The sequence below is a fragment of the Magnolia sinica genome, chromosome 1 (assembly GCF_029962835.1).
Source record: "Magnolia sinica isolate HGM2019 chromosome 1, MsV1, whole genome shotgun sequence".
NCBI lineage: Eukaryota > Viridiplantae > Streptophyta > Magnoliopsida > Magnoliales > Magnoliaceae > Magnolia > Magnolia sinica.
In genome coordinates, this window is record NC_080573.1 from 15,167,359 (window position 1) to 15,190,177 (window position 22,819).

The following is a 22,819-nucleotide window of genomic DNA, read 5'->3' on the forward strand; positions in this document are numbered from 1 at the left end:
AATCAGAACTGTTTTCATGTGGTGTGGTCTACTTGAGATTTGGATCTACTAATTTTTGTGACCATGCCTTAAAATGAGCTAACAAAAACGGACGGACAATGTAGATTTACAACAATAAAAATGGATGGACAACATAAATATACAACATATACATCTAGGTGACCAACGACCAGAGCCTCACCCACTAGGACCTAATCTGAGATTTCCAAAATAATTTTATTTGAGAATTTTACGTAAAATTACCTAATTGGTATATAATTTATGTTCACATACCTTTTCAAAAAAAAAAAATTCAATAAGCTACCTTATTAATCTAGTTACTTATCATCCCACCTTTGGTTATATTTCTTAGTGCATGTTTATTAGAAATTCATGTGATAACTAGGTACTTCAACCCTTTTAGGCGAGGGCACTAAATAATTGAAAGCCATGCACAGGTCAGTACTCACCTTTCAAACTGCTTTCCTTGGTTTGACCGCTTAAATATGAATGGACATGATTTTCTGGCCTTAAGCCTAATTTTTTTAAATGGCATCTAATCATTGGAGTGGATTTCGTAAAACCATCGTTAGGCCTGTAAAAATTGAGAATGGACATTTTTTTAAAAAATGTTTCCTTTTGCATGGCTTAACGGAATCATATAAGTCAACCGGTTTTTTGGTCCTAGGCCATAATGGGATTGCATATCTAATGGTTGGAGTTAATTTATATACACATCACATTAGGCCCTGCCAAATTTCAACGTGGCATCCCTCTCCTAACTATTAAGATAACTAGATATTTATATTAAAAAATGAAATTTTGTGGGAAGCTACCCTTAATTTTTTATGAGGCCCAACTTGATGGGTATATAAGATCATTTATACTCTAAATATATACTCTAACATTAGGCTTAGAGCAAATAATAATAATAATAATAATTAATGTTGATCAGTAATCCAGACAAGCCAGTAAAGGAAACAATTGGGAGAGAGATGTCAACCCTTAACTTCATAGGGTGCACTATTGTGATCATATGAAATCCATTCCAACCATTGGCTTATTTGGACTGCAGGATTAAATGTTATGGAATCACATTAGATGGAATTAACACCATTATTTTACAATAATTACATGTCTGGAAATACTATGGTATTTTGACGTCCAATCTCAAGTTTGAGGTCAAATTCTTTTCTTAGAAAATACATTGATGGACCATAGAATTGTAATAAACAGACCGCATTCCACAACTAATGCCAAGCACCTATGTACACAAGCAACTTGAATGTCATGTGTAAAGTAAACATATGGATGTACAATGTAGATAAAACACGTGCATCAAAGTGGGGGCACAAATACCACCGGAAATCATGCAACATCTGCCATTAGCTCTGGATGATATAAGACTTGTTTCCAAATGCTGGATGAAATTTACAGGGATAAAATACAATTCGATGTCACCTAATCCCACCTAATACAATGTGTTTTGGATTCTCTGCCCAAATTATCGTGAATCAGTTAATGATTAGGTGGACTTCACATCACATCAAGGTAGGGCCTACCTAGCCCACAACCCAATTGCTGGAGCTATAAAAAAAAATTAAAAAAAATGTAATGGAATATAAGAAAAACCTACTCATGACTCCTATGTTGAAACCCGGTGCATCTACCATGAGCCATCCATTTAGACCGTATTATTAATAATGGTAAGGAATGTAAATTCTACATTAATTAGGCAATTATTTGTAATTTTCTTTTATTTTTCGCAAGTTTTTAATGAAATTTTAAATTTATTTGTTTAGTTTTACCATATTATATTTTTATTAATTTATATTCAATATTTTTAATATTTTATTTTCAGCTAGATTTTCCCATAATATTACCAGAAAAACTCAAAATCCCATGCTGAGAAATTCCGAGAATGATATTTTCCCAAATGCAGTGGGGGAAAGCCAGTACAACTAAGTTTTTAAATTTTTTAATTTTTAAACTAGCGGAGCTCTCCCTACCATCACTGCTTTTCGGACACGTTGACGCTTTCACTCAATTGATCTGGACCATCCATCTAGCTCAATCTGCTTTCGATGTGCTGCTATGACAAAACTGCATGTTTGAAGCTCCCATCCATCCTATTAATATCCTAGGAAATAGATGGTCAGCAATATTTCTTACAGACCATTCAGTAGGCCCCACCTTTGACTACTTGAGTATGGAGCGTCACTTTTAGAAAAAAGAAATAGATTTTAACCAAAGTAGCAGTGTGGTATTTTCAAATGCCCCAAAATTTGGAAGGCTTAAATAAATGTCTTATATAGCTCATGACACATTTTTAAAAATATTTGGGATGAAATTGTCCTTCCTTGGAGGCTAGTGTCTTATATATATATATATATTTTCATTTGTTATTTTTCAAGGACTTTTTTTCTTCCTTTTCAAACATGTCTTATGCGTCATTTTTTGGGCCCATGTCATAATAGTATCCAACGAAATGAATGGATAGGGTAGATTTCTAACAAACTTTGTGGTGGGCCTCACCTACCTTCTTATAATAGAAAGTTCCTGCGAGCTTGTCGCAGGTAATCTGCATCCGTTGTCCATCATGTCAGGCTCAATTTTGAAGTAGGCCATTTATCTTTAGGAGCCAACTTTTGATGTGCACAAATTATTATGTGGGGCACAGGTTTGTATGGGTCATCTTTCATGTGGGCTCACTTTTGATGTGGGCCATTTATGATTAGGGGTTGACCTTTGATGTGGATCATCTATTATGTGGGCCTATGTTAACATGAGTCATCTAGCATGTGGGGCGCACTTAATGTGGAACGTCCATTGTATAGGCCCATCTTTGATGTGGACCATCCATCATGTGGGGCCTCTGGTATGGACCATCCATTATGGAGATAAGTAGCTTTCAACATATAAGTTACTTTTACATGGCACTTACTAAATTAACATTAAGTTCAAAAAATATCTTATTAACTTACATATAAGTTAAAAAAGTTATTTATTAGGTGGTATCCTATAAATTCAAAAATTAGCTTAAAGTCAAGAAAGTCCTTAAAAGGCTTTAGCCCAAAGAGGCCTGAGCCAGCCCATCCAGCCCATTTGCCGCACCAGTCTTTAATGAAGATGCCGTGAATGCTTAGATGTACAATCTTACAATTTTTGTGGTCATGTTGTTAGTGATCAACTGTAGTGTTTGGTGTATCCCAGGCCATCTTTAATCTTTTGTGGATCCACTTGGGCCATGTAAATAAATTCACCCACTGAGAATGTACTGATTGCAATATACTAAATCATGACAGATAAAATGCAATATGAAGATAACAGTAAAGTGTGAACTGACAGTGGGTGTACTAACAAGCTAACCAAAAAAAAAAAAAAAAGATAACTTTTAAGTCTTTTGAGACGTCAACAAGCAAACAAGTTATAAAACCCAAATCAAACAAACACATGCTATATTGGGAAAAACAAGAATACTATCCATCCATGCGAATGATGCACCAAAGGCCATCTTCTTGGAGCATATACTCGAAGGCTTTGTTGATTTCAGAAAATGGAATTTCATGTGTGATGAATTTCTCTAATTCAAGCTCTTGCAACCATAATGAGATATATGTTATAATAAAGTACTTGTTGCAGAGGCTGTGTAACAATGGTTCCTGCAGTTAACAAGTTAACAGGCAATGTAAGTTGAAGATGACTTATATTCGATTTGTTAAAAGGCAAGGGATCATAGCATCAACCTATATCCTCATCTAGAGGCATATATGAGGTTCATAACCTTCATCTATGGGGTCCTACCATGAACTGACCATAACGAGTCGATAAACATAGCTGCTGGTTGTAGGATTTTTATTTTTATTTATTTATTTTAAATTTTCCTGTAGGGCTGTGTTCTGGCAACTGTTTTGACCATATATAATCATCAAAAGCCCTCCAATTAGTGGCGGGATTATGCAACCATTTCATTTTGGCTTAAGTCTAACAAACATAGGACAGATCCCATGAACTGTCCATGTATGGATAAAAGTGGTTTTTAACACTGCATTCCATCTCTTGTCGAAATGAATACAAAGATATAATTCATTGTCTAGAGTAAAATATGTTGGTAATTACAGTTCAATGTAACAAAAATCTACTCATGCATACCTTATTCATGTATTTTTCCACAACTGAAGGAAGATCCGACCGTGATTTATAGTTTCCAAAGAAGGTTCATTTAACAAATTCATGGGGTGCGTCTTGAGCACAGCATCTCTGTGAGGTATGCCGACTAGTATAGCAACACCTCAACCCTGTGAACATTAATGGAATTTCAGTGTTATAAATTACATAATGAGATCAAGGCTAAAGGAGCAATGCATAGAAGTGAGAGTAGAAAAATACATCATGAACGCATTCAAATGCAAATATCATGGCGTTGATGTTCCTAGTACATTCAATGCTACAATCTACTCCTCCACCATTCATCTCAGCAATCACCTATTGAAATTCAAGAACTTGTTAAATTACTGAAAATACTTTTTAGTAGAAAATTACAGCCAAATGCTTTGGACTTAGAAAATATATAGAAAACTACAACAAACCTCTTGAACTGGTTTGTCATGTTCTTTTGGATTTACAAACTTTGTAATGCCGAATTTCTTTGCTGATATCAGAAGAAAGTCGAATAGTAAGTAATGTATATAAAATCCAATGATACGTGTATAAAGACAAAACACCAATAAAAAAAATCTATTAATGTAAATAGAGTGTAACATTAACCTTCCTCGAATTATTTTTTTGGGTTCAAATCAACACCAATAATCCTTGAAGCTCCGACAATTCTAGCCCTTTCAGCAGCCTAATCACATGATATAATTACATCATTTTTCATAAAGTGAGAAGTTACATAACATAAATACACTTTATATAGATGAGAGGAAATTGAATTTTGGAAAGAACAAACATACTGGGTATAGAAACAACATTTTTGACTCAACAGTTGGATAGATTAACCTTGTAGATTAGAGTCGCAGTCGCATCATGGGATGGTCTATGCCCTAAAATTTTCTCTATCAGCTCATACTAGTTGTCTAATGAAAATGGATAATTGCAACTAACTCTCCACATTCAACAAGGCTCCAATCAAATGGTTTGGATCATATAATTAGGAATACTTATAACATCCATCAGCTACCATAGCCCCAACATGTGAAAAAAATTGGATCACATTTTTAAATTTGTTTAGCAAAATATTGATAAAACACAAATATTTCCTCGGCGAAGAAAATTAGAAGAAGAAAAAAAAGAAAAGAAACTCACAGCTAGGTCGACTGCTCCCAATCCGAAAACAGCAACACTGGAACCCCTTGTGCGTTCCACAACATTTAAAGTGGCACCAAGTCCTATAAGTAAAAAAAAACTCAATTCAATTACAAGAAAAAAGAATTCATGTTGAAAATTCATGAAACAGAGGAAGTTAACCAAATAGAAAGTTGAATTTTTATGGTAGTGTAGAGTCCACTTGTTGAGATTCCACAACTAAGAACACAAACTTTATCAAGAGGAGCAGCAGGGTTGATCTTGGCAACACAATCAACATGAACAACAGTGTATTCGCTGAACGTAAAAATTCCTACAAAATGGTAGATGGGCTTCCCATTGATGAAAAACCTTGATTGCCCATCACTAATCATTACTCTCCTATCTATTTATTCTAAGGAGATCACACATTGCTTTTCTCCGATTTACAGTGAGCACATTCCTTGCATTCCCCTATGAATACAGGGAGCACATGGCCACCTAGTTCAAGATTCGTCACACCCTCTCCAGCACTCTACACTCCTATAAATAAGATAGAGATTATATAAACTATAAATGCAAAAAGTATTGTAATTGTACTAGTATCATTTTCTTTAAGCTAGAACCAAAGGCCAAAACATTAAATATCTTAAAATATATGAAGAAAAATGAAAATTAAAAGAATAAAAATGTAATTAAAATAAAGAATCATACCCTCCAGCTTCATGGCCAAAGATGTGACGGAATATAGGTGTTTGCCCTTGCAATATTCAAATATTTCAAAATTATTTCATCCATCATTTTACAATAGCATTAAAAAAACATTTGTTTATATATATATATATATAATATATATATATATATATATATATATATATATATATATATATATATATATATATATATATATATATATAATTTTCTTTTCTTTTACAAGCATGAATGATATGATTATGATAAAAAAGAAAGAAAAGAAGAGAGAAACCTTGGCTTCCCAGAAGTAGACATCAGTATGGCAGAGGGAAGAGAAGAGAATCTTCAAATGGACCTTCATCGCCTGTGGTGGAGTCGCCACCAACTCTTCTATCACCAACGGCTTCCCTGCTTCCCATGCTACTGCAGCTGCATCCATCCATGGAAGAACATGATCATCCCCAAAGATATTACAAAATTACATATGATAGAAAGGGAAGAGGGAGAAGGTAATATAAGATGATACCTCTACATCGGATAACCTGATTAGCTGTGCTCGATGACATCTCTCTTTCTACTTTTTCTTCGTTCTTCTTCTCTCTGTGGTAGACTCTGAGCTAATGAAGGGAGATTGGCTACTTTGTGGGATATTTATACATAAGATAAGAGCATTTGAATGTTCTAATCTTTAATAGTGTAAAAATGGAGATTGGACTTTTTAACGAATACAACGCTGTCATGAAAACCATTTTCTCTCTGCCTGCACCTCTTACATCTAGTGTAGTTTTGGGTACCTGAATTTGTCCCACAGGATGCTTTTGTATAGGGAATTTTTATTATTTCGCTGAGGGTCCCGGTCATGATGAATGCGAATAAAGTGGACGCTGATTGGATACGGACCCGGATTTCCTACAACAGTGTCGGAGGAATTTCTTGCTTTTGGAAATTAGGTGGGCCCATCGTTATGTTGGTGAGAAATTCATACCTTCAATTCATTTTTCCAGCTCATTTTAGGAGATAAAACTAATTTTTTATGTTTTAATTCAACCCATGGTAATGACTCCACTAACAACGTGGATGCATATAAACCTCGAGGTGGACCTCGAGGAGCATCAACAGTGGGCATTTCTTAATACTTTGTACTCTCATGTGGCACACTTAAGTGATGTATTTGCATCACTTTTTTATTTCGTCCTAAAATGAGATTGCAAAATGAATGGATGGGCTAGATTTCTCATAAGCCTTATCTAGCTTTTGAGCTCCTGTTACTGTCAATCCACATACATTGGATGCTGCCATAACTGTACCCAACTTCCTCTATATGGCAAGATTTGGACGGCAGGAAGCAACTTAAGAAGAGTCTGTATTCCTTAAAGAAAGGGATGCGGATTGGGTACTATCCTGCCCGTCACTAACATCACAGTGGGCCCCCCTAGCTTTCAAGCTCGAACGCGGATTGCGTCCTACCCCCACCCTGACGGTAATCCGTCCGAGCAGGGCTCTGTGGGGCCCACAGTGATGTAAGTGTTTTATCCATGCCGTTAATCATTTTTCTCAGATCATTTTAAGGTATGATTGTCACGCCCCAGACTCAGTAACCGAACTCAAAAGGAACCCGATGGCCGGTTCTAACCGCAACAGCCTCCGTAGTACACCATTCTCGGCTCCTGAGGTAGGTTTCGATCCTGGAATTTAACAAGGAGGATTTCCATAAAAGCATAATCATTTTCCAATATGAGCATACCTAAGTTCACAGCAAGTACATCTGAGAATAACAAAGGTACACATCGCAAAATTCACTATGAATTTGAACTTTTACAATCATCCATAAGGTCCAAAAGGACATACATGAGAATAAAAGGAAAAGAGAGAGAAATTAGCAACACTGGAGTCCTCACTGCTCAACTCTACTCCACGCTCTGCTGCTACGGTGCCTACCTAGAATTTCCTACACGCATCAATCGTGCATAAGCTTATAGAAGCTTAGAGGGTGGTATAAGTATGTGACAATGGTGCACAGAAGAATAGTAGTAGGTATAAGGAGAGAAGCATAATCAATGAGCATATCACTAGCCTTACCAAGGCTTACCATGAATGCGATGCAATGAGTAATGGGTGTCATACCAAGGCAATGCATGAAGGGGGCTTGTACAGCCAATGCTAATGCGATGCAAGTAATGTCAGTACTCATATCCAAACCATAAGTCAAGTACAGTTCCAATCACATGGAAATCACCGGGGTCCATTACATTGCTGAATGACTGTCACTCTGCAGACCCTACACAGTCAAATGAGTGTAAGAGACCTCACTACCCGCCTGTGGATAACCAATCACCAACAAGGCCTGAAGGTAGCGGACCTATTTACGAGCTAGTGAGACTCAGCGTAGCAATGCCTCCTCACACCAGGCAGGTAAGGCCACACCCCTATCCAACCGACTACACGACAGTGGGAGTCACGGCCTAATGGTATAAGGCCCTCGTGCGCTCATGTATTCCACCCGGTCACAGTGTTGGAGCATATCCTTGATACCATGAAAGTTTTAGAAATTTCACCCATGGGCATCCTATGCACCCGGTATGCTCAACTAATATTTCTGGTGTCTAGACATACGGTCATCCACGAATACCCCTGTGGAGGTAAGGCCCTGATGAAGCAAGGGCGGATATCCACAAGTTATGCAATGCCAGATGCATGAATCACACAATCACCCATGCATCAATCCTAAGCATCCATCTCTCGGGGAGATACTAACATGTCCTACACAATGGCACGACCATGGCCAATCATACCTCAACCAAGCATGCATATGATGCGTATGGGAGTGGGCCATGAAGATGAATAGGGGTGCCAATGAGATGAAGATGAACTCTCTACCTAACCATGAAGGGTATAGGTACTTAACCAATTCCTCATGAGGAATACAACCTCTAGTGGGGGCCCATATACCTGGGGTAGCCCACGAGACTAAGGAGAACAATGGTATGGGCCTAAATAGATGAAACGGGCCTAGCAAGGGTCTATGGTAGACCTTTAACCACTCATAAAAGCCCGTGGGCCTACCTTAGGGCCACCAATGTGGACATCCAACCACAATTGGTCCCCAAGAGGTAGCCCATCTCTAATTGATCATGGATCAAGGCCCAAGGCCCATGCAACATCAGAAATAAGAAATAGGCAGTCATAATCATACCACAAACACTGATGTTGGGCTTCAGAAAGGCGGCCCAAAGCCTATCCAAAACATGGGTCCAAGGGAAACACACATAGCCCAACCCATATATACCACTATGGGCCCATAGGGGAAAGGTTAGGGCCCAACATAAAGGCCACTAATCCCATATATTGTGGTGGCCTAGTGGGCGACCCATTGCTCAAACCACATGGGCAAATGTCATGCTCTTAGTCAAGTAAATTGGGCCAACAACCCGGCCCAAGTATTAAAGTTGATTTGGTGGGCAACCAAGGGCCCATCTACTTATATAATCTGGCCCACTAACCTAACACAATAGTATGGTAAAAATAACCCAAGAGTTTAATGGGCCTATCTGGAAAGTCCCAGCCCAATTGGGCCTAAAGAGTTCAACAACTAGCTACATTCATGGACCCAATTAAATTCAACTGTGGTGGGCCTCAAAAGTGCATTTATTAAGCCCAACATTTAAGGAACCAAAGGTATAAATTATTCCCTCTAAGATCTTCACAATGCGTGGGCCCCACTCCTCAAAATTTCAGCCCAAAGGCCAAGTATAATTATAACAAGTTGCTGGATTTTTAACCCAACAGGTTTATGGGCCTATTGGAGTCCAGTAATTGTTTCATTTGATTAGGACATCAGCCCAAGTGGTCCAATTATCAAGTCAGAGAGCCCCACCACATAGGGTTATATCATACGACACAAGGGAGTAGGTGGGCCACACTGCTAGACCAAAGTTCAGCAGGTAGCCTACATGGGGCGTCCCATATGGGCCTGGGCAGTCCAAGGCCTAGACGGCCTGGCTATACATATATTAAGGCGGGCTCCACGTACACTAAAGTGGGTCTCATAGGGGATGTACACGTAGGGTAGACCCTCCCTACATGGGCCACCCATGGATGGGACGGCTGGGATATACAACACATCAAGGTGGGCCCATGAAGCAGGCTGGACGCCCCAGCCTGGGCATCCCTGCCTAGCTAGACACTCCCGGCCACACCACGGCCAGGTAAAATGTCCGTTGGGTCTAAAATTTTATAGAGTGACACTTGCATAGGTGGGTCACACCCCCACAAAATTTCAGAACTTTCAGACTCTTAAAAATATTTTAATTTATTTAAATGAAACAAACTGTCTAGAAAATCGGACTGATCTGGACACCATATTGTAATGGGCCAGTCTAGCCACCACCATGGTGTGTACAGGTGTCCATTGGCCCTAACATTTTGTAGGTGGGTCGCAACATGGGTGGACCACCTCTCTATAAATTTTCATGATTTTAGGATATCCAGAAGTATTTTAATTAATTTGAAGGATACAATCTGTACAGGGTGGAGTACTGCTGGAATATGACTGTGCTGAATTTGGGTCATTCCAATGGGTGGGTCATGGGCCTCCAAAATTCTAGAAATTGAGGGCCAAGGTCTCTCATCATGTATACAATAAGAGAAAACCTAAAAAGGTAGCCCACCATCATCAAAATAATTTATGAATTTCAGTTTACAATAGTCTACATTGCTGGACTGCACAGCAGAAAATCAGGCTGACCACCCTTCTTGGCCCACCCTTTTGGATAACCAAATGGAGTCATTTAGGGCTGAAATTTGGCATACTTGTAGGTGGGGTCCACACCTTGAAGAAACATATATTACATGGGACCAAACACCCCTCTAAATGCCCAAAAATCTGGCCTCAAGATGACCCAAAAATCTGTCTAAACAGATTTGGACAGCAACATGTTGCTGTCCAAACCACCCCAAAAGATAATTAAAAGGAAAATAAATCACCATTTCTTTAGGGTGGGGTCCACCTAGATGGGTCACACAACTCTCAGACCCAAGCCCCTTTCAAGATCACCCATAATATTAAGCCCAAAGGCTGTCCAAAACATGATAAGAATATGGGGCAACAAGGTGGGCCTTGACATCTAACCACTTGGGCCTAGTTGCATGGCACATCAAGTGGGCCACACATACATCAGATTTACCATAAAGACAGGAAAGAAAAGATGGAGAAGAAACACAATTTGGCCATGGGGTAGGGCCCCGCCACTAATGGGCCCTCCCAAGAATGAATCATACCCATACAACTACATTGATTGTACATACAACATAAAATCACTACATGCATGATCTATAATTGCTATGGATGGTTGGGATGCCATCCCAACATGATCCTTAGGGTCTAGATGACCTTGAGATGGAGTAGATCATTAAATACATCATGATGGGGTCCATGGAGAATGCCCCATCATAGGTCATGACATGCATGTAGGATGGGCCAAAGGGCCACATCCATGGGATCAAATGGGATCCCCCCCATGGATGGGTGGGTCTCATATGATCCATCTAGGAAGAAAAATAAGATCAAAGGATAGAAAAGAAGATCAGAAATTATAATCACCCACCTTAATGGATCCCACTCCAAAGTTACATCAATCTTCTCTTCATGCTCCAAGGGACATGTTTCAATGAGTGAGATGGATTGTTGAAGGTTAGATGGGAGGAGATTTAAGGGAGAAGGGACTGAAGAAGAGAGAAAATGGGGCTAAATTTTTTTGTAAGAGAGAAAGAAAGAGAGAAGAGAGTAGAGAGAAATGAGAGGGAGAGTATGGAAATTTGCTAGAAAAGAGAGAAAGGGAGAGTAACCATTACTCTCTCTCTTAGATAAGAGAAAAATCATCATAGCCTAAGGTGATATAAACTATGTTGCTAGGCTAAAGTAGGGATAGGTAGTGTGTGGGCGGTGGGTGGTGTACAATATGGTGGGTTTAGGTAGTGTATGGGTTGTGTGTGTTGGAATTTGCACCAAATAGGGTTGCTACCTTGAAAAATGTGCCCTCCACACTAGGTGGGCCACATGATCATGCTTAAAGGCTATAAATGAGACACACACAACTTATGATCCACACATTGGATGGACACACAAGATGCGTCGTTAGAACCGCGGCGACGATGCGGTCACAATGGCATAGGTCTCAACTCAATCCGAGTCGGGTCTTCACGACTGGGCTCACGGATGACCGCAAACACTATCCAAGGGTCACGGGTTGCCGGAATTCGACCGGTAGGACTGCGAGATCAAGATGGACGGAATGCATACTTACACCCACATGCACACAAGTGAACTCGGGTCGGGTCTCACAACCCTCCCCACTAACAAAGAAATTTTGTCCTCGAAATTGATGAAATTGGAACAGCAAAATGCATAACACATCATACATATATCAATCATCAATCTCAAGAGAAGGCAATACAAGCAATCAGTCATCAAACAAATGGAGATAACGCTCTCTAATCTCGGCCTCACGTTCCCAAGATGCCTCGGCCTCCAAAACTGGAACAGCAGGCTGAGGAGGGTGAATAAGTGGGGGAACCGGAGCAACTGGAGGTACGGGCGCTACGGGCTCAACTGGAGGAACAGGCCGGATTGGGACCTCAGGAACCTGATCCTCAACAACGGGAGCAGGATGTGCTCGAGTAGGATGGGTAACTCGGGTGCCTCGAATATACAAGAATATCATCAATGAATACCACTACGAACTGATCGAGGAATGGCTGAAAAACCTTGTTCATCGGCTGCATGAATATAGCGAGCGCGTTGGTCAATCCAAACGACATGACCAGGAACTCAAAGTGACCATAGCGTGTCCGGAAAGCCGTCTTCGGAATGTCCTCCTCTCGGACCCGAATCTGATGGTAACCGAAACGCAAGTCTATCTTGGAAAAGTATTGCGCACCCTACAACTGATTGAACAAATCATCAATACGGGGAAGCGGGTATCGGTTCTTGATGGTGACTCTGTTGAGCTCACGATAATCTACACAGAGTCACAACGAACCATCCTTCTTCTTCACAAACAATACCGGGGCTCCCCAAGGTGAACTACTGGGATGAATAAAACCTAACTCCCGAAGCTCATCCAACTGCTCCTGTAGTTTCCTCTACTCCAACGGTGTCATCCGGTAGGGGGCCTTCGTGATGGGCGCTGTACCGGGCACCAAATCAATCTGAAACTCTACCTGCCGACGTGGAGGCAAACCCGGGATCTCCTGAAATACATCCGGGTACTCACAAACAACTGGCAGCTGCTCAATACTCTCTGCCACAGAATCCTCAACGACTGAAGCCAAGAAACTAGATAATGGCTCTCCTTTGGGCTCAGCAACGAACTGGAACACTGGCAAGCCTGGAATGTAAAAGGTAACCGTCCTCGCGGCACAGTCTAAGATGACACCATACTCTGTAAGCCAGTCCATACCCAGAATCACATCAAAACTTGACATCAACATCACAAACAAATCGGCAGGAAGGAACATCTCGCCCACTAACACTGGGCAAGAAGAACAGAGACGGGTCAACATCATAGACTTCCCCATGGGAGTCGAAATGGTCAAAGCCTCAGACACGGACTCTGATGGAATACCGATCGATCGGCAAAACTGCTCAGCCACAAAAGAATGAGAGGCACCAGAATCAAATAAAACATGAGCAATGCAGGAAGAAACAAGAAGAATACCCTCGACTACTCTACCAATCGATGACTGCGGGTCCTGGCCTGGCGCCTGCTGCGCAGAATAAAAGAAGCCTTGAGCTGGTAGGGGAAGTAACTCGGAAGACTGAGGGTCCTGAGTCTGTGCCTGCTGGGCTGCAATACATACTGGACCCAAGGACCGGACATACGGATATCCCCTCTGCTGGTGCTGTAGCTGCTGCTGTCTCTGCTGCTACTGTCACTGCTGAGGAGGTCTGCCTGGCTGCCTATACTACTGAGGAGGAGCCCTAGGAGTGGCGGGTGGAAGCTAAGCTCTCTGCTTCTGCTGAGGAGGACGAGGAGGCAATTGCGATGGCCTCTGCTGCTGAATGGGGAGAGGGCACTCACGCCTCCAATGCCTGGCCTGTCCACAGCCGAAGCATACACCAGAAAAGGGGCTGGAAAATAGTACTGACGATGATGATGAAACTACTGTCTGAACCGTACGCTGCTAAAATCCTGACCTGCCGCTCCATCTCTGCTGACGGTGCTGCCTATAACTGCCAGCTGGTGCTCTCCTCTTCCGGTCTCCACCGGAACTCTGCTCTCTCGACCTCTGGGTCATAGCCCAGTCCTCCTCATATCACAATACATCTTCGTGGAGCCCGGGTGGATAGTAAGTCTTGATCGGTGTCTCGGTCATCAGATCCCAACGCAACTCTAGAATGTCCGGGACACACAATCGCCCTCTAAAGTGTAATCCACCATCGGAACCAATCTGCCAGTCTGATTGCTCCACGGATACGGCCTCTGCTCGGTACTCCTGAAGTGACTCGTCTGTCTGCTGAGCCTCGATCACCCTGGCCACTAAGAAGGGTTGAATCGACAAGCTCGAAAGATGAACAATGAAAGACTGTAGACCGAACTCAAAGTCAAACTCTGATATATCCACGAGCATCTACCACTCACACACCATCATCTGTGCCACCAAGCCATGCCCCAGAATCAGTAAGCGGACTTACAAGGAACCCAATGGCCGATTCTGGCAGCAACAGCCTCCGTAGTACCCCATTCTCGGCTCCTGAGGTAGGTTTTGATCCTGGGATTCTACAAGGAGGATTTCCATAAAAGTATAATCATTTTTCAATATGAGCATACCCAAGTTCACAGCAAGTACATCTGAGAATAACAAAGGCACACATCGCAAAATCCACTATGAATTTGAACTTTTACAATCATCCATAAGGTCCAAAAGGACATACATGAGAATAAAAGAAAAAGAGAGAGAAATTAGCAATACTGGAGTCCTCACTACTCAACTCTACTCCACGCTCTGCTGCTACGGCGCCTGCCTAGAATTTTCTGCACGCATCAATCGTGCATAAGCTTATAGAAGCTTAGAGGGTGGTGTAAGTGTGTGACAATGGTGCACAAAAGAATAGTAGGAGGTATAAGGAGAGAAGCATGATCAATGAGCATATCACTAGCCCTACCAAGGCTTACCATGAATGTGATGCAATGAGTAATGGGTGTCATACCAAGGCAATGTATGAAGGGGGCTTGTACAGTCAATGCTAATGCGATGCAAGTAATGTCAGTAATCATATCCAAACCATAAGTCAAGTACAGTTTCAATCATAAGGAAATTACCGGGCTCTATTACACTGCTGAATGACTGCCGCTCTGCAGACCCTACACAGTCAAACAAGCGTAAGAGACCTCACTACCCGCATGTGGACAACCAATCACCAACAAGGCCTGAAGGTAGCGGACCCATTTACGAGCTGGTCAGACTCAGCCTAGCAATGCCTCTTCACACCAGGCAGGTAAGGCCACACCCCTATCCAACCGACTACACGACAGTGGGAGTTGCGGCCTAACGGTATAAGGCCCTCGTGCGCTCATGTATTCCACTCGGTCACGGCGTTGGAGCAGATCATTGGTGCCATAAAAGTTTTAGAAATTTCACCCATGGGCATCCTATGCACCCGGTATGCTCAACTAATATTTTCGGTGTCCAGACATACGGCCATCCACGAATACCCCTGTTGAGGTAAGGCCCTGATGAAGCAAGGGCGGATATTCACAAGCTATGCAATGTCAGATACATGAATCACACAATCACCCATGCATCAATCTCAAGCATTCATCTCTCGGGGAGATACCAACATATCCTACACAATGGCACAATCATGGCCAATCATACCTCAACCAAGCATGCATATGATGCGTATGGGAGTGGGCCATGAAGATGAATAGGGTGCCAATGAGATGAAGATGAACTCTCTACCTAACCATGAAGGGTCTAGGTACTTAACCAATTCCTCATGAGGAATACAACCTCTAGTGGGGGTCCATATACCTGGGGTAGCCCACGAGACTAAGGAGAACAATGGTATGGGCCTAAATAGATGAAACGGGCCTAGCAAGGGTCTATGGTGGACCTTTAACCACCCATAGAAGCCCATGGGCCTACCTTAGGGCCACCAATGTGGACTTCCAACCACAATTGGTCCCCAAGAGGTACCTCATCTCTAATTGATCATGGATCAAGGCCCAAGGCCTATCCAAAACATGGGTCCAAGGAAAACACACATAGCCCAACCCATATATACCACTATGGGCCTATAGGTGAAAGGTTAGGGCCCAACATAAAGGCCACTAATCCCATATATTGTGGTGGCCTAGTGGGCAACCCATTGCTCAAACCACATGGGCAAATGTCATGCTCTTAGTTAAGTAAGTTGGGCCTACAACCCGGCCCAAGTATTAAAGTTGATTTGGTGGGCAACCAAGGGCCCATCTACTTATATAATCCAGCCCACTAACCCAACACAATAGTATGGTAAAAATGGCCCAAGAGTTGAATGGGCCTATCTGGAAAGTCCCAGCCCAATTGGGCCTAAAGAGTTCAACAACTAGCTACATTCATGGACCCAATTAAATTCAACTGTGGTAGGCCTCAAAAGTGTATTTATTAAGCCCAACATTTAAGGAACCAAAGGTATAAATTATTCCCTCTAAGATCTTCACAATGCAGTGGGCCTCAATCCTTAAAATTTCAGCCCAAAGGCCAAGCATAATTATAACAAGTTGCTGGATTTTTAACCCAACAGGTTTATGGGCCTATTGGAGTCCAGTAATTGTTTCATTTGATTAGGATATCAGCCCAAGTGGTCCAGTTATCAAGTCAGAGGGCCCCACCACATAGGGTTATATCATACGACACAAGGGACTAGGTGGGCCACACTGCTAGACCAAAGTCCAGCAGGTAGCCTACATGGGGAGTCCCATATGGGCCTGGACGGCCTGGCTATACATATATTAAGGTGGGATCCACGTACACTAAAGTGGGTCCCATAATGGATATACACGTAGGGTAGACCCTCCCTACGTGGTCCACCCATGGATGGGACGGCTAGGATATACAACACATCCAGGTGGGCCCATGAAGCAGGCTGGACGCCCCAGCCTGGGCGTCCCTGACTAGCTGGCCACTCCCAGCCACACCACGGCCATGTAAAATGTCCGTTGGGTGTAAAATTTTATAGAGTGACACTTCCATAGGTGGGTCACACCCCTACAAAATTTCAGAATTTTTGAACTCTTAAAAATATTTTAATATATTTAAATGAAACAAACTGTCCAGAAAATCGAACTGATCTGGACGCCATATTGTAAAGAGCCGGTCTAGCCACCACCATGGTGTGTACAGGTGTCCATTGGCCCTAAACTTTTGTAAGTGGGTCGCAAAATGGGTGGACCACCTCTCTATAAATTTTCATGATTTTAGGATACCCAGAAATATTTTAATTAATTTGAAGGATACAATCTGTACAGGGTGGAGTATTGCTGGAATATGACTGGGCTAAATTTGGGCCATTCCAATGGGTGGGTCATGGGCCTCCAAAATTCTAGAAATTGAGGGCCAAGGTCTCTCATCATGTATACAATAAGATAAAACCCAAAAAGGTAGCCTACCATCATCAAAATAATTTATGAATTTCAGTTTACAATAATCTACATTGCTGGACTGCACAGCAGAAAATCAGGCTGACCACCCTTCTTGGCCCACCCTTTTGGATAACCAAATGGAGTCATTTGGGGCTGAAATTTGGCATACTTATAGGTGGGGTCCACACCTTAAAGAAACATATATTACATGAGACCAAACACCCCTCCAAATGCCCAAAAATCTGGCCTCAAGATGACCCAAAAATCTATCCAGACAGATTTGGACAGCAACATGTTGTTGTCCAAACCACCCCAAAAGATCATTAAAAGGGAAATAAATCACCATTTTCTTAGGGTGGGGTCCACCTAGATGGGTCACACAACTCTCAGACCCAAGCCCCTTCCAATATCACCCATAATATCAAGCCTAAAGGTTGTCCAAAACATAACAAGAATATGGGGCAACAAGGTGGGCCTTGACATCTAACCACTTGGGCCTAGTTGCATGGCACATCAAGTGGACCACACATACATCAGATTTACCATAAAGACAGGAAGAAAAAGATAGAGAAGAAACACAATCCGGCCATGGGGTAGGGCCCCGCCACTAATGGGCCCGCCCAAGAATGAATCATACCCATACAACTACATTGATTGTACATGCAACATAAAATCACTACATGCATGATCTATAATTGCTATGGATGGTTGGGATGTCATCCCAACATGATCCTTAGGGTCTAGATGACCTTAAGATGAAGTGGATCATTAAATACATCATGATGGGGTCCATGGAGAATGGCCCCATCATGGGTCATGACATGTATGTAGGATGGGCCAAAGGGCCACATCCATGGGATTAAATGAAATCCCCACCATGGATGAGTGGGTCCCATATGATCCATCTAGGAAGAAAAATAAGATCAAAGGGTAGAAAAGAAGATCAAAAATTATAATCATCCACCTTAATGGATCCCACTCCAAAGTTACATCAATCTTCTCTTTATGCTCCAAGGGACATATTTCAATGGGTAAGATGGATTGTTGAAGGTTAGATGGGAAGAGATTTGTGGGAGAAGGGGCTGGAGAAGAGGAAAAATGGGGCTGAATTTTTTTGTAAGAGAGAAAGAAAGAGAGAAGAGAGTAGAGAGAAATGAGAGGGAGAGTATGGAAATTTGCTAGAAAAGAGAGAGAGAGAGAGAGTAATCATCACTCTCTCTCCTAGATAAGAGAAAAATCATCATAGCCTATGATAATATGAACTATGTTGCTAGGCTAGAGTAGGGATAGGTAGTGTGTGGGTGGTGGGTGGTTTAGGATATGGTGGGTTTAGGTAGTGTATGGGTGGTGTGTGTTGGAATTTGCACCAAATAGGGTGGCCACCTTAAAAAATGTACCCTCCACACTAGGTGAGCCACATAATCATGCTCAAAGGCTACAAATGAGATGCACACAACTTATGATCTACACATCGGATGGACACACAAGACGCGTCGTTGGAACCGCGGCGATGATGCGGTCACAATGGCATAGGTCTCAACTCGATCCGAGACGGGTCTTCACGACTGGGCTCACGGATGACCGCAAACACTATCCAAGGGTCACGGGTTACCGGGATTCAACCGGTAGGACCGCGGGATCAAGATGGACGGAATGCATACTTACACCCATATGCACACAAGCGAACTCAGGTCGGGTCTCACAATGATGTAAAATATTAGATAGGTAAAAGTCTTAAGTTGACCACAATGTGGGAATTGAACGTCCACCATTAAAAAGTTCGTAGGAGTTGGAGAAGTTTCGGATCAAGCTTATATTTGTGTTTTCACTTCATCCATGTCTACATGACCTTATTAATAGGTTGGATGGTAAAAAAACATCACAGTGACCCTCATAAAGGTTTTAACGGTGGGGTCATTATCACTGCAGTTTCCTTTGGTGTGGTCCACTGGATCTGTAGACCTGCCTTGTTCTTTGGGTCATAACTTAAAATAGTCAAATAAAAATGATTAACGGCGTGGATAAAATACTTACATCACTTTGGGCCCCACAGAGCCCTGCCTGGATGGATTACCGTTCGGGTGGGGATAGGACGCAATCCGCGTCCTTCAAGCTCCTACCATACCCTGTGGGAGGCGATCTAAATCCTCGAGTGCAGATTAGGTGAGACCAGGCCTCACCCAACACGGTGCTGCCCTTACTGTGGGGTTACCGTGGGGCCCACCTTGATGTATGTATTATGTATCTACATCGTCCATCTGTTTTTCCAAATCATTTTAGGGCATTATTCTATCGAAACAGTGGTGATTAACCATTAATGGCCACAAAAGTATTGGATCAAATATTTGTTTGTTTATTATTTTTTTATTTTTCCATCTAGGATTATGTGACCTTATCAATAGATTGGATGGTAAATAAACACTATGGAAACATTAAGGTGCGCCCTCAGAAGTTTTTAATGGTAGATCAACGGTCTAGATTAACATAAAGGTTGGATATTGTGATCGGCTGCACTAGTGAGCCCTATTAAGTTGTGATACATCCAGAAATTCGTGAGGGGTGGTGTGCTACCACTGTGATTAGAGCATAGTATCATAAGGGAACTAGGAATCCTGATTTCGCGAGGGATAGGAATTTTGATGGGTTTCAAACTCCTCTACTCCTAGCAACTATAAGAATAGGTTAGGTCCGAATCCAACACCATCTACTGAAGGAAAATTTCCGTCGCATCTTCTTAATGGATATAAGAAAAGGAAGATATTGGCATTCTGATTCTTTAGTAATGGCGTGGCAGATAGGTAAGCTATCTTCCTATTTTGATCACTGTATTATGTGCCCAGCAAGGTCCTTTGATCTTCTTCAGTTTATGGGATAACGCATTAAAGTGATTTGGAAAAATCGATGGACGGAGTGAATGTTAGACAGATACCTTGTATAGCTAAGATACCTTGTATAGCTAGTATACCTTGTATAGTTCGTTTCCATAGGTAGAGGATTCTAATTTTATTATTTTTCTTGTATAGATGACTGTAATCTCTATATATGCAACCCCTTCGGGTTGTCTCAAATACACAAAAGCTTTCAGCTCCTCTCTGTTTTCATGGTATCAGAGCTTCACTGATCTAAATCCGGCATCACCTGTCAAATCCGACCATCCCTGCTCATCCGACCGCCCCTGCGTGGTCTGACCACCCTTGCTGCTGCGTCCGACCACCATCCCTACTCATCCAACCGCCCCTTCATTGTCCGGCCACCTTTACTGCATCGTCCGGCCACCCCTGCTGCGTCGTCCAACCATCGCTACGTCGTCCGACCACCTTACAGCGTCGCCTCTGCTAGTCTGACCACCCCTCTGCTAATCCAGCGCCCCTGCGTCGTCCGGCCACCCCTATTGCTCAATCTGTTCTAGGTCCAGCAACCCCTGTTGTTGTTGCTCCAATCCAGCAACCCCTGTGCTGTTCCAAATCTCACTTTTCCATATCTAGATCCACTATTGTTGTTGCTATTCCACTAGATACAGATCTAGATTTTTCAGATCCAGAGCCCCTTTTGTTGTTACTATTCCACCAAATCTATATCTTGCTTCTCCAGATCTAGATTTTCCAGATCCAACAACTCCTGTTGCTGGTGTTATTCTGCCAGATTTAAAAACTGCAATCCCTTGGGTATCTCCTGTTGTACGATACATCTAAAACCTTCTTCTGCTGTAAATCTTTGCGTGCTTTACATTAATTCCGATCAATGGATAAGAACTCATTACGTACAGAGGCCCCACATTGTAGTTTTGATGGTACCAACTATTCTCTATGGGCCATCCATTTTCAGAACTTCCTCAAGGGTCATGGTTTGTGGGGACTAATTGATGGATCTGTTACTATCCCCACTTCCACAGATGCCGACAAATTAGCTGATTGGAAAATAAACAATAGACGGATTATTACCTGGATTCTCGATTCGGTCGATCGGTCCATTGATGTTGGCCTCACACCTCATCGTACGGCTAAGGCAATGTGGGAGCATCTCCGGACAATTTATCAATAAAGTAATGTGGCCTGGTTATTCCGTCTGGACCAGGATCTCGTTAACCTTACTCAGGGTGACAACAGTATTCAATCATTTTACTCTAAAATTGTCACAATTTGGACAAAGATGGCTATGATAGATCCAACATTTTCTCATGACTTTAAGATATTCCAAACTATGTGCGAGAGTGCGCAAGTCCGTCAATTTCTTATGAAGCTACGTCTAGAATTCAAGTATTGTCGGGCTGCTCTCTTGAACCGTAGCCCTACTCCTTCATTGAATTCGGTTATTAATAATCTATTGGCTGAAGAACAACAATTGAAAGTTCTCTCTCTTCCTTCCTCAACTCCGGGATCATCTGATATGGTGCTTGCTGTGTCCACCACTACACCAACACATGGTTCCACTCCTTTGACTTATCGCAGCTGCAACAAGGTGGGGCATGTTGTCGCTCAATGTAAAGAATGGTGCACTTATTATTGACGGACTGGTCATAGTATTCAAGACAGCCGTACACATGCCTATGCATCTTCTTTCGGCCGTGGACGTTGTGGTTGTGGTCGTGGTCGTGGTCGTGCTTTTTCTGCTGCTGCTGCCACTATTTTTTTCGAGTCATCTGTTAGTGATTTTGCATCTACTATTTCTGTTGAAGGTCTTTCATCACCTTTAACTCCTGCAATGCTTCAGCAAATCGTTCAGGCCCTTTCTGCGGCCGGTATGTCAGGTATATCCCCATCTTCTACATGGTTCTTCGATTCGGGTGCTTCCAATCATATGACTGGTGTTGTATCCCATCTTCATGACATTTGTCCCTACACCAGCAATCAGGCTATTCTATTGCGGATGGCACTATACTACCTATTCAGTCCATTGGCTCATTAACTTTCTCTCCTTCTACTCATTGCCAGTTTACCCTTTATGGAATAATGCGTTAAAATGATTTGGAAAAACTGATGGACGGAGTGAATACATAATACATACACGAAGGTATGTGCCATAGTAACCCTATGGTAAAGGCCGCACCGTCTCGGGTGGGGCTAGGTTCTCACCTAATCTGCTCTCAACTTCCTCTGCCTCTGACACAGAGAGATTTCGTTGTACAACAAATGGCAAAGCATCATAAAGAAAGAGGCGTGGATTGCGTACTACCTCTGCCCTCCCTAGCTAGTAACGGAAGGGACTTTGAGGGCCACCGTGATGTACGAGTTTCATCT

At 42.2% G+C, this 22,819-nt stretch overlaps 1 pseudogene; it reads right to left on the reverse strand.

Annotated features, from left to right (window-relative positions):
- Positions 1-3,881: 3,881 nt before the first annotated feature.
- The window catches only part of LOC131244183 (alcohol dehydrogenase-like), a 36,774-nt pseudogene continuing 17,836 nt past the window's right edge, over positions 3,882-22,819 (reverse strand).